Source organism: Protopterus annectens, chromosome 5.part0 (genome assembly GCF_019279795.1).
Source record: "Protopterus annectens isolate FY-2018-M chromosome 5.part0, PAN1.0, whole genome shotgun sequence".
NCBI lineage: Eukaryota > Metazoa > Chordata > Ceratodontiformes > Protopteridae > Protopterus > Protopterus annectens.
Window position 1 is genome coordinate 544,847,452 of NC_056735.1, and position 13,845 is coordinate 544,861,296.

The window sequence follows — 13,845 nt, forward strand, 5'->3', positions numbered from 1 at the left end:
TCAATGCTGCTTTTGTGTTCTTTTCATGGAGTAACATCTATCTTTTGAACTGTTGGTAATGGGTGATCCCATGTGATGTAAACTTCATCATTTTCTATAATGCTTTGTGGCTCATGTTTCCAGTATTTTTCAGCCACTTCTATACCATAGTGCTTGCACAATCCCCAGTGCAACAGTCTTGTCACATTATTATGCCTTTCAGTATACAGTCCTTCTGCCATTAGTATGTCACAACCAGCAACAAGGTGTGCAACTGTTTACAATTTAATTTTACAAAACCTACATTTGTCTCTTTCTCCCACATGTTCAATGGACTTTGAAAACCAATGTGTATGGTGCCCACTATCTTGGGCCTCCAGTATTAACCTTTCATCTCTTTGTTTGAATTTGCCTCTCCTTAACCATTCCTATGATCAACATAGGTTCATAGGTACATAGTTTCATAGGTAGGTACTAGGCTACAAGCCCAGCCAAAAAGGTACCCTGGCTTTTGCCACCCAAGAAAATTATTTTCCTGTGCCACGGTCGAGCAGAGCCACAGATGTGATCTCCAGGGTGAATTTCCTATTTCCCATCCAATCATCAAGATTTTTCTTGAAGAGTGCTAATGAGGAGCTTTGCTTGATATAGATAGTTAGTTTATCCCAGAGTATGGGAAGTCTCTGGGACAGGAATCTATCCCTCCGGCATGTACTGTTTATTGTGGTGACAAGGTTTAGGTCCTTAGAGCATGTAGCTCAGAGGATTTGGGATTTCTTTAAGTGGAGCATGTCCAACAGCTCTGGGTTTGACAAAGCTTTGTATGTTAGGCAGAGATCACCTCTGAGTAGGTGATATGTGACGGACTAAAGCTGGATTTTTTTTTGAGACGGTCTGCGTAGGGCATCTGTTTGAGGCCAGTAATCCTCTTTGTGAGGTATTACTGTGGCCTTTCCAGTTGTTGTAGATGTCTTGTGAGGTACATAGCAAAAGGAGCGTTGTACTCTATAATGGGTCTAATGAGTGATGAGTAGAGGGGAACAATAACCTCTTTTTGTCTGTATGAGAAACCTTTTGTGATGAGGTGTGCCACATAGAAGGATTTCTTGTCTACTGTGGCGATGTGATCATCAAAGGAGAGACTACTGTCCACCTGTGTCCCAAGGTCTCTTATCACACTTTTGGTGTTAAGCATACTACCACCTATGTTGTAGTTCATGGGTACAGAGTTTTTACCAAAGGGGATGACAATGCACTTTTTGGCATTGAGCTTGAGGCCATGGCTTTGACACCAGGCATCTGTCTCAGTGAGGCCCTTTTATAGGATGTCCACATCGTTAGGAGTTTTGATTATGGCTCCTAGTTTGCATTCATCTGCGAACTACATTTTCCAAAGACCTTCTGTATTAGCCTGTACTTCAGAGAAGTAGATACCAAACAGGAGAGGATGCAGGACTGAACCCTGTGGTACTCTACATGTCACTGGTCTGAAGTCGGATTTGGAGTCTGCTACTTTCATAGTGTGGGTTCTATCAGTAAGCCGGTTGGCAACCCATCTTGTGACATAGGGATTTATACCTAGTTTAGTGAGTTTATCTATAATTCCAGAGTGGAGGATGGTGTCAAAAGCCTTGGCAAGATCTAGATCGGCTGTTTGAACCACCTTACCCTTGTCTACGGCTTTGGTGACTGTTTCAAAGAAGTCTATCAGGTTTAGGAGACATGATCTGCCTTTTAAAAACCCGAACTGGGTGGGGTCCAGAGTTTGGATATTACCAATGTCTTTGTTTATAAGTTCCATGATGATACATTCCACGGCCATGCAGACCAGGCTCATCAGGCTAATGGGGCAGTAGTTCCTGGGTTCCGTGGTGGCTCCCCCCTTGTGGAGTGGGATAACCATTGCTGTGTGCCATTCAGCAGGCACAAAGCCTGAAAAGAGGCTATGATTGAACATGGTACTTAGGTGGGGTGCCAGTTCATTCTGTAGTTCATGTAGAATGCATCCTGGGATGTTGTCTGGTCCCATGGATGCTGTGTTCTTGGCTTTGGAGAGTGAGGTTTTTACCTGTGCAGCCGTGATTACAGGAACTTTGCATTCTTCCAGTATAGAGATGGGCTCTTTAGGGGGTGAAAGGGGGGTGAAGTTAGCACTGAACCTATCTGCCAGGATGTTGGCAATATCAGTTGTGTCTGTATATTTAGTGCCATTGTGCTGTAACTCAGAGCAGATATGAGTGTTGCCATTGAGATTCTTGACATAGCTATAGAATGCTTTGTGGTTGTCTTTAGAATCAGTGGCGATTTTGTTTTTGTAACTAGCTTTGGAGGATTTTATCAGGGATCACAGGTTCTTACTGAGGCTGACTAGGGAGCTCCTCCACTCGTGGGATTTTACTCTCTTTTGCAACAGTTTCTTCCTTCTGTTGTACAGTTTGTTTATGGCAGGGGACCACCAGATTGGCTTCCTTTTTTTGGAGGATAGCGTCTTGGTTCTGTTTGGGATAGCACAATCCATGCACTCATGTAAGTGCTTATAAAGTGCAATTGTGTAGGATTCAGTAGTCATACCTGTATTGTCCATCGGCATGGGTGTCATGAAGTTCACCACTTCTGTCTTAAGAAGCATGAAGTTGGCTGTGGAGAACTTTTTTACCATGGCTTCCCTAATGGGGTGTGGGGACAGGATGTGGATATCTAGGGTAATTAGCTTAGATCGGACCAATGAGGCATTGACTTCAGGTGTGGAACACCGATCACTCATGTTGGTAATGACTAGATCTAGGATATTGTTGCCCCTGGTGGGGGTGTGGATAAGTTGATCCATGGCATTGGAGTTTATAAATTCCAGAAAGCATTGAGCAAAGGTGTTGGTACATGAGTAGTTTTCCCAGTTAATGATGGGGTAGTTGAAATCGCCCATTATTAGGGTGTTTGGTTGAACCCTAATATTTTCCAGTACATCAAGAAAAGAGGAGTGGGAATCCTGGGGCATGGTGGGTGATCTGTAGCAAGCTACAATTTGGATTGCAGTTTTGCCCAGAGTTAGTTGCACTTAGATAACCTTGGCTGCATTATGCTGAGCAACTAGCCTGGAGGTGTGGCTATCTTTAATGAATATGGACACACCTCCACCTTTAGTGTTCCAATCCAGGTTACATGGCCGAAAATTGTGGTATGAGTTATAGCCTGGTAGTGCAGGGGTGCTCTCTGGAGCCTTGAAGCAGGTCTCAGTCACTGCACAGATGTCGATGTTCTCCATTTTAAGGAGTGCCTCAAGTGAGTGCATTTTGAGATTTAGACTTCTAGCATTCAGTAGCATCACCCTCAGTTTTTGCTTGCCTGTTCCTGTTACGGTGGTGAATTTGTCATTTGAACCTTGCCTAAAAAATTCATTATAGGGGTGGCAAGAACCTTAGCCAGTATCCGGAATCCCAGGGGTGACAGGTGCAGGCCATCTCTGGCAAAGCATTGTGGTCTGTCGACCATTCATCCCAGACAGACAGATACTGGATCCCTTTAGAATGGCACCAGAAGCTTAGCCAATTGTAAAGTCAATCATTTTGTCCTTGTACTGCAGCATCATTCTGGGTAATGGCAGAATGCTACTCAGGGCTAGGGTCATACCTGCCAGGGCTACAAGATCAGAGAGGTCTTCCATGTCTCTCTTCATGTAGTCCATGGAGGTATGTCTCAGGTCGTTCACACCAACATGGATAATGACAGAGTCATATTTGTACTTGTTGTGAAGTGACCTGAGTGTGTGGGTTATGTGGCGAATCCTGGCATCTGGCAGGCAGCTGACAGTAACCTTCTCCTTGTTTAGCCTGGTGAGTGGGACATCAGTGTGCCTGACTATAGAGTCACCTATGACTATTGTGTTGGGTACGTTGTTTTGCCTTATTGGCTGTGGTTGAGTGGCACACTGAGTCTGTGGGCTATGTGTCATTTGGGTTGTGTTGGGGGTGGAGGTTGCCTGCATTTCTTCTTTGGAGGTCTCTGTTGCTTGAGCAGATTATTATTGAGAGCCTCCACAAATGTTTTTGTGTTTCTATGTGTGGATTTTGGTGGTGTAGATTTAGTGAGACTATGTGTTGAGTGTGGTGTGGTGCAAGTGTTTACCTTCTCCTCTTGACTGTCAAGTTTAGTCTTGATTGGAGAGAGCTTTACCTCCAGTTTGGCTAGATAAGTGCATCTCTCACAGGTTGTAGTGTTGGGTCGTTGGAGGAGAGGATTGTCTGTGTACATGAGGCAGTTCCTACATTGCCCCAAGATTCATCAGATAGACAGGAGAGAATACTGGGAGCTGACCCTTGGACATGCCTGAATAAAAAAATATTTTCCTCTAGATAAGTGAGGAAAGTGAGTACAAGAGCTGTTTTTCGGTAAGCAAGTGAGGAAAGTAAGTACCAAAACTGTTTTCCTCTAGGTAATGAGGAAGGTTGAGTGCTGTAGTAATTAGTACGTTATTTAGTGCTTACAAGTTCTGAACAAGTGCTGATCACGAATAAGCAAATTCAAGTGCTAAAACTAAGAATCTGTATCTGGACTAAACTAGTTACAGGAAAGGGGGGAAACAAGTGCAAATGTGGGCTTTTAAATCAGAAAGTTGAGAGAGATGGAAAAACTGCCCAAACGGCCAATAACTACAATTTCTGGGCCAGAACCACTCCTTATGTGGTAGACAGGTTACCTAGTGCTTACCACTCCCACTGATAAGCTAGAAGGCTTTCCTCCAACACAGAAAGCTTGGGGGGGGGGGGCTCAGAAGCTTACATACAGTTCTGGATACAGTAAATCTGAATCTGGACTACACTAGTTTCAGGAAAGTTTTTTTTATTTATATATATATATATACACATATATATATATATATATATATATATATATATATATATATATATATATATATATATATATATATATATATATATATATATATATATATATATATATATATATATATATATATATATATATATATATATATATATATATATATATATATATATATATATATATATATACAGAAAGTTAAAACAGCAGTCAAAAAATTCAAATGCAGTGCAAGCTAGCACACTTGAGTATGTACCAATGTTAGACCAAACAGTTTAAAAAATGCAAAAACAAGTGCAGAAGGAGTCTATTAGGTTGAATGAGGTAAAGAGATGGGACTGTTGGGAGTTTCCCAGATCAAATCTACAGTGGGGGCGGGGAACTGCAAAAGCCTCCAAATTTAAACAACAACATAGGGAGGGTGGGTATGGGAAAACCAACACCTTCAGCAGAGATCTGACAAACTATACAGTGAAGCAAAAATAACAGTGCACCACTCTGAAGTCAGCCAGCAATGATAAAAAATTAGTCAAACAACAATTACCAGTACACAACTCTGAAGTGCCAGAAAAATATACTCAGCTCTGTATATCTTCAGATAGTGTGAAGAGCACTCTGTCAGGACACAGGAAGGCTCTAGAAATGATGTTCTTCCAGAAGGTTTCTATACTTGCAACTATATTTATGCATTTTCCACATTTCTTACCTTCTCACATGGTCGTTCACCTTATATTCTTTCTTTGTTTTTTGGCACATTCACTTGCTGACTGATTTTTATCAACTTCTGGTTTGATTTCCATTCCTGCTTGACACAGATTTGCTTCTGTTAGATTAAGCAGAGACATCATCTTACATTTATACTCCTCCTTTTTCAAAGCTTTCACTATATTGTGAGGTCTTGTGAGGTCAACAGTTATGTGTGGAGTCCCATGATTGCAGATCTACACATGTAATCAGTTTCAAGGTGGTCCATCCCTCCTTCTGAATGGGAACTATATAATTTTGGTATGCACTGAATTATATAAATCATTTGGTGAGCATGAAACATCTTTGTTGTTTTCTTATCTAATCTACCCAACATGTTTTGGGGCCAGTTAATCACTCCAAAACTGTAAATTAATATAGGAAGAGGAAATTGGTTTATAGCTTGTATTTTATTCTTAGATGTCAACACTGTTTTCAGGATTAATTTAAGTCTTCTAAAGTATTCCTTACTAAGTTTTATTCACATTTGTTCTTGTTTTATTGTCGATCCTTCATCAATTCCCAAATATTTATACTCTCCCTCTTGCTCAAGTTCTTTTACATTACATTCTTGTACAAAACTGATATTTTCCTGGTGTTGCAGTTTTCTTGTTTAAAGGTTGCTTTTGCACATTTATCAAGACCAAATGACATTCTTATATCATCTGAAAAAGTTTGGACAACTTCTAGTTGTACTTTCAGTTCTTCATCTGACGAGCTATACAGTTTTAAATCATCGACAAAGAGAAGATTACACTTTGTTGTTTTCTAGGAGCCAAATTATAGCCATGGCCTAAGCTGTTAAGTAGACAGCTCAATGGGTTAAGGACAAGACAGAACAGCAGCAGTGACAGAGTCACCCTGGAATATCCCCCTTTGAAATTTTATCCCTGGGCTAATAATTTGTCCTTTATCATGGCTTAATTGCAAAGTGGTCTGCCACTCTTTCATGGTAACTGTAATGTAGTTGATCAGTGGAGGGTGTATCTTATACATAAGTCTCCTAGGGAGCAGTGTGGGGTGTGAATTGAGGATAGGATATATTATGTGTGTGGGGTAGGTTATGTCAGAGGTTCATGTTACGTGGTGGAAATGGCTCTTTGGCAACATATTACCCATACTTCACTCCAACATATGTCATTTTTGGTCATACTTTCCCATGAAATACTCCTGTCTGCCTTGTTGCTGTCAGTTTATATGAGCTACTGCATACCACTTATCTGTATAGGGTTTTCAGCAGGTAAAAAGGGTCAGTAATCAACACACTGGCCATTATGTCTGCCACCCAAAAGTCCCATGCAGCCACTGTATCATCCACAGCTTCACACACAATCACAGTAGTGGGAACTATGACCTATGACTTTCACACCTGCCTGCCTCCACATCCTATTATATGGAATTTGCGCAACACGTGCATAAAACTATCAGAAGTGCCCTGATAAAATATGAACTGTTGCTGTACTAAAACCCTGTATAGCAACCTGATAGGTCATATGTCATGTAAATAAAACTTGTGTCTTTCTTTTTCTGTTTTTCTAATTTTTGTTGTCCTTGACACTATCCTTCTTTTGTATATTTAATTTGATGTTTGTCGTTGTATATCTAATCATTCATGTTTTTATTTTCAGCAGTATCTTCCTCATCCCCATCATGTGGCATAGGTCACCTTTTCCAAGTTAGGTCCAAACTTCTCCTGTTTGCACTCTAGTTGACTCCAGGTCTGCCTCCTCATCAAGTATGGTTGGAAGGCCAGCCTGGTCTTACTTACTTACTAAGTTTTATTCACATTTGTTCTTGTTTTATTGTCGATCCTTCATCAATTCCCAAATATTTATACTCTCCCTCTTGCTCAAGTTCTTTTACATCACATTCTTGTACAAAACTGATATTTTCCTGGTGTTGCAGTTTTCTTGTTTAAAGGTTGCTTTTGCACATTTATCAAGACCAAATGACATTCTTATATCATCTGAAAAAGTTTGGACAACTTCTAGTTGTACTTTCAGTTCTTCATCTGACGAGCTATACAGTTTTAAATCATCGACAAAGAGAAGATTACACTTTGTTGTTTTCTAGGAGCCAAATTATAGCCATGGCCTAAGCTGTTAAGTAGACAGCTCAATGGGTTAAGGACAAGACAGAACAGCAGCAGTGACAGAGTCACCCTGGAATATCCCCCTTTGAAATTTTATCCCTGGGCTAATAATTTGTCCTTTATCATGGCTTAATTGCAAAGTGGTCTGCCACTCTTTCATTAACTGTAATGTAGTTGATCAGTGGAGGGTGTATCTTATACATAAGTCTCCTAGGGAGCAGTGTGGGGTGTGAATTGAGGATAGGATATATTATGTGTGTGAGGTAGGTTATGTCAGAGGTTCATGTTACGTGGTGGAAATGGCTCTTTGGCAACATATTACCCATACTTCACTCCAACATATGTCATTTTTGGTCATACTTTCCCATGAAATACTCCTGTCTGCCTTGTTGCTGTCAGTTTATATGAGCTACTGCATACCACTTATCTGTATAGGGTTTTCAGCAGGTAAAAAGGGTCAGTAATCAACACACTGGCCATTATGTCTGCCACCCAAAAGTCCCATGCAGCCACTGTATCATCCACAGCTTCACACACAATCACAGTAGTGGGAACTATGACCTATGACTTTCACACCTGCCTGCCTCCACATCCTATTATATGGAATTTGCGCAACACGTGCATAAAACTATCAGAAGTGCCCTGATAAAATATGAACTGTTGCTGTACTAAAACCCTGTATAGCAACCTGATAGGTCATATGTCATGTAAATAAAACTTGTGTCTTTCTTTTTCTGTTTTTCTAATTTTTGTTGTCCTTGACACTATCCTTCTTTTGTATATTTAATTTGATGTTTGTCGTTGTATATCTAATCATTCATGTTTTTATTTTCAGCAGTATCTTCCTCATCCCCATCATGTGGCATAGGTCACCTTTTCCAAGTTAGGTCCAAACTTCTTCTGTTTGCACTCTAGTTGACTCCAGGTCTGCCTCCTCATCAAGTATGGTAGGAAGGCCAGCCTGGTGGCATCACATGTGGCCTCTTGAGGTCCATCAGAGGAAGCAAGAGTTATTGTTCCCTCCTATGGCACTACCAGGTATTCACAGTTTGTTATGCAACAGGAGCTGGTGGAGGTGGTAGGGATGCTGTTTGGAAGCCTTTATTGGCCACATGGAGAGGGTCCTCATTCAGCTTCAGTATTGCATCACTTCTTCTATCAGACTGCTTACTGACCTCTCCCTGGGTTTAGCTCAGGTAGTGTAGAAATATAAGAGTTTTACCCATTGTATCAGCCAGTCTGGTGTTCCACTTCCTGGTGTGCCTCTCTCCATATCTGTTTGTTGCCCAATTCTCCTCATCACCACTGTCCATCCATTTTTGTCTGTGCATACTTCCACTGCCAGTTACCTCCTGAGTGTCAGCATCTCCCATGTTAATCTCCATCTGTTATGTATGTTTGTTTGTATCCCCTTGCATCCAACTCTCTTTCCATCCTCTCTCTTGCCGTCCTATCCTTCCCCATCTTTCCTTCTCAAAAAAGGGTACACTTCCCTGAAAAATACATCCTTTCACCTTTTCCCTTCTCCCAGCCTTAGCTGCTTTGTTTCCTTGTGTGTATATGTGTGTGTGTATGTGTGTGTGTGTGTGTGTGTGTGTGTGTGTGTGTGTGTGTGTGTGTGTGTGTGTGTTCCTCTGCTTACCTGATCCCTCTTTCTTCTTCCCTCTGCATCTATTTCTACTGTATTTAAAGTAATAATACTATATATACACATTGCTGGAGGCCATTTACTGTGACTTACAGCCATTCTTGTTGTGGTGTTATGCAGCACATATGCATGTACTTAGATGTGCACCTGTGACATGCTCCGTAGTTCTCTTGTTGTCATTCCAGGCTGCAATTACAGGAAACTATCTCTGTTCTGTGAGACCACCATTTCTGCAAGCAGATGTCTTACTTAGTAACAGCTTGGGCTGCAGAATTCCAGCTGGATAGTAATCTTTCAGAAGAATTGTGCTAAAAGGTGTACTAACAGTAGCCTTGGTGCAATTGTGAGAGGGATGTTTCCAGATTGCTGAGCTGGTACAGACTACAAAGCAATATGCATGAAATCAGCAATATCAATGAAAAATAACACTAGTTTATAATGTAAGCATTTCCCCTGCAAGTCAAAATCAAAAACTGTTAGATAATATTTTAACCATACCATAAGTAAAAAATGCATATGATGAAAATAAAATGTTTCTGTAGGCTTCCTGTTGAAATGCCAGCAGTCAAAATACTGAGTGCCAACAAGCCCCCCCCCCCAAAAAAAAAAAAGACTGAAACTATAGGAAAAGCATGAATGTCAAACAGCTGTCCTTCCCACCAAGAAAATTCCCCTTTAGACTTGTATATACTAACAACATATATCCCATTCAAAGAAAAAGGGAATATTCCATGAAATGGCATTCTAAGACTTGGTATATTTATTTTATTTTATTTTATTTATTTTACATTTGCTGACCGGGCTAGTCCAGCTGGATTAATGTCCATTTTCAGTGGAGGCCCGGGGAGAAAAGCTCCAGAGGATTGAAACAGTTATTGGGAATACAATTGTATTATAGAAAGGGAAAAAGTGTAAGTACAAATATTAAATATCTTCACTAATTCAGTGAGGTTATAGGTTAAAACTAGCAAACAATATAATAAGGTATAAAATCTAAACAAAACATTTTTTTTTTTTTTTTTTTTTTTGAGTTAAGTAATATTTACAACAAAGGGATAATCACTCAGTTGGAGTAAAAGATAAAAAGCAAGTGGTTGAAAAAGTTTATAACAAATATGAGGGTGTGTACAGGCTAGTCTGGGTTGGTACAAGAGCAAAGCCAGAATTTATTAAGGTGTATGAAAAGTTGTTTCTTGAATAGTTGGAGAGTAGGCAAAGAGGACAAAGTGGATGGAAGATTGTTCCATATTTTGCCTATTGAGTTAGAGAAAAGGGAATTGCCTGCTGAATTCATAATTTTGGTACTATTAACAAGTAATTTATCAGAGGAGCGTAGTTGTTTCAGGTTGATATAAGGAGTCAGGAGGTTGGAAAGAGCTGGTGTTTTAGAAGATTGGTGTAGAATTTTGTATGCTATTAAGAGTTGTTGAAAAATGAGCTTGTTAGGGAGTTCCAGCCAGTGTAGTTGTTTTAGGTTTATACAGTGATGAGCTCTGTATTGAGAGGAGGTGGCAAAGCGGGCAATATTGTGGTAAGATGTAGTAAGTTTCTTAAGGTTACTTTTGGATAGATTAGTGTAAATAGATGAAGCATACAGAAGGGTAGAGAGAAGGTGTGTTTGGGCTAAGGTTATCCTAGCTTCAGGTGTGAGGAAGGGCTTTATTCTGTATAGGGATCCAATCTTTTATTAACAGCTTTTATTGTAGTGTTGATATGGCAATCATAGTTGAGATTATTATCGATAATAACACCAAGAAGTTTGGTTGAGGAGTCAGGAGAGATTACTGTGTTGTCAGTTGAAGTAATACAGAAGTTTGTCAAAGTAGTTTTACGGGTGGGTGGGAAGAGTAATAATTTAGTTTTTTTGGGGTTAAGGAGTAGACAGCGGTTGGAGAACCACTGTTCAACAGTTGAGAAGGCAGATTGAGATTGCAACTGGAGTTCAGTTTGAGAAGAGGCAGTACAGATTATTGTGGAGTCATCTGCATATTGTATGCAGGTAGTATTAGGAAGAGATGATTGAAGGTCATTAATAAAGATAGAAAATAGAAGAGGGCCTAGGATAGACCCTTGAGGTACTCCTAAAGATATAGGAAGGAGAGTAGAGAGAGAATTTTTCCAGACTACAGCTTGCTGACGATTTGCAAGATAGGAAGAAAACCAGGTAAGGGAAGAAGGCTCCAAGGCCAGAGATTTTAGAGTGTGCAAGAGAAGTGTGTGATTAACCATGTCAAAGGCTTTTGAAAGGTCTATGAAAAGTGAGGATGTAAGTTTATTATTGTTGCGGTTTAAGTTAATAGTGTTGGTGAAGGAGAGAAGAGCTGTAGTAGTACTATGATCAGGTCTAAAACCATGTTGTGTGTCAGCCAGAAGGCCATTCTTGAGGAGGTGGTTGAGCAGTTGTTTATGTATGCATTTTCTGTGATTTTAGCTAAGGGGATAAAAGAGCTATGGGACGATAGTTGGAGTAGTTGTAAGATTTGCCTCCTTTATGGAGGTCTATGATATGAGATATTTTCCAGATTGCTGGGAAAATATCTTCTTTATTGATCTGTTTATTAAGATAGAGACAGGGTAGGCAATGGCCTTTGCTGATAGTTGCAGGAACTCGGCAGGAAGTTTGTCTGCAGAAGGGGTAGTTGGTTTGAGTTTTTGAATGAGAGATTGTATATAAGAGGTAGATACAGGTTGTAGGTGAAGGGAGGAATAGTATTTATGAAGGTATTTGGAGATAGTTGAGAAGTATCAGGAGATAGTTGGTTGGCTAGAGTTTGTATAGAATTAGTAAAGAAGGAATTAAAGTTATTAGCTGTTATTGTGGGATTGTCAGGGTCAGAATCCTGAGGGTTTGGTGTAATTATTTGGCCTGGGGTCAGGAGACTATTAATACTCGACCAGAATTTTTAGGTTCATTTTTGGTGGTTTTTTGAAGTTGAAAGTAATAGTTCTTTTTGTCTGTTAGGATGGCTTTTTTAGTACTATTTCTTAGCTCTCTAAACTTTTGGTGGTCTATTTGACTTTTGGTGGAACGCCACTTATGCCAAGATTTATTTCTGAGGGTGATTTTATGTTTTGTATCTGAGGTTAGCCAGGGAGCAGTTTTAGATTTAGTTCTAATGGTTCGACTTGGGGCGTGTTGATTAAGTATTGCTAGGAAGGTTGAGTTGAAGTGTTCAACAGCTTTGTTGAGTGGGAGATGTTTTAGAGGGTCCCAATGACATAGGAATAGTTCAGCTTGAAACTGATCAGGGTTAAAATGTTTTTTTGAGTGAAGAGTTCTAAAAGTTGTAGGTAAGGTTAGGTTTGTTTTGCTTCTAATGATAAAGGTAAGTGAGTGGTCACTGAGGTTGTCAGGAAGGATGCCTGTTTGGTAGGTTTGCTGGGGAGTATTGGTCAGAATCCAGTCTAAGGTAGTAGCTTTATTGTTTGTTTTATTGATTCTAGTGGGGCTATTGATAAGTTGTTTGAAGCCTGAGAGGCTGATATGAGAGGTAGGGTTAGTGTTATTACAGGTGTGCCAATCTATATTAAAGTCACCTAGGACTAGAGTTTCCTGTGGGAGTTTGATAGTAAGTTGGTAGAGTATATCTTCAAGGGTGTTGATGTTTCCTGGGGGGAGATATGCACAGATGATGTTAATGGCTTTATTAGTATTGAGTTGTATTTTAGAGCAAATAACTTCCGCACAAGGATTTGTAGTAAGAGTAAGGTCTTGAGGAATTAATTTTAGATTTGCTTTATGCAGGATGGCTACCCCACCTCCTTTCTTGTTAGTGCGATCAAGTCTAGTAATGCTATAACCAGGTGGGGTAATTTCTGTGTCTTTAATTGAGGGTTTTAACCAAGTTTCAGATAGGCATAAAATATCAAACTGTTCAGTTTCAAGAAGGGCATGGAGTTGATCAATTTTGTTACAGATACTACGTATATTAAGATGGGCAATGTACAAAGAGTTAGTAGGTTTAGAGCAAGAGAGAGATGAAGGTATAATTTGTTTTTTTTCTAAATTGGTTATAGTATGATGAGGGCCTGGATTAGGGTGAATATCACCATCTTGTAGTAAGAGGAGAAGAGTAGGATATAATTGAAGTTTAAGATTATAGTGAGTAACATATGTTTTTTTGGTATAGGTTTTTCTGAACTTACAGTGTACTATTCTGTGATATTTGGATAGAAGGTAAATGGACTGAAAGGGTGAATGCAAGTAGGATGAATCTACAGGTGTTGTATTTGTTGAGGTGCATTTAGAGGGCAGTAGAGGAGAAATAATCTGAGAGTATTCATAAGAAGTTATGATGTAGGAAGTTAAAAGAGATGAAAATAGTAGAATTAAGATGAAAGGTCTTAGTAATGTGTGGATAGTTAGAGTTGGCATAGTTGATTCAGAGGAGGTATGTTGGGAAGTAGGAAGTAGTATGATGAAGTAGTGGTTAATAGGAGTAATTAGAGAGGGTGGGGTAGGAGATAGGAAAAGTGTTTAAGAATGTGGAGAGTGAGTATATATGTTCCAGGAAGGTGTGGTGAAATAAGGGGTTTGTACAGTGAT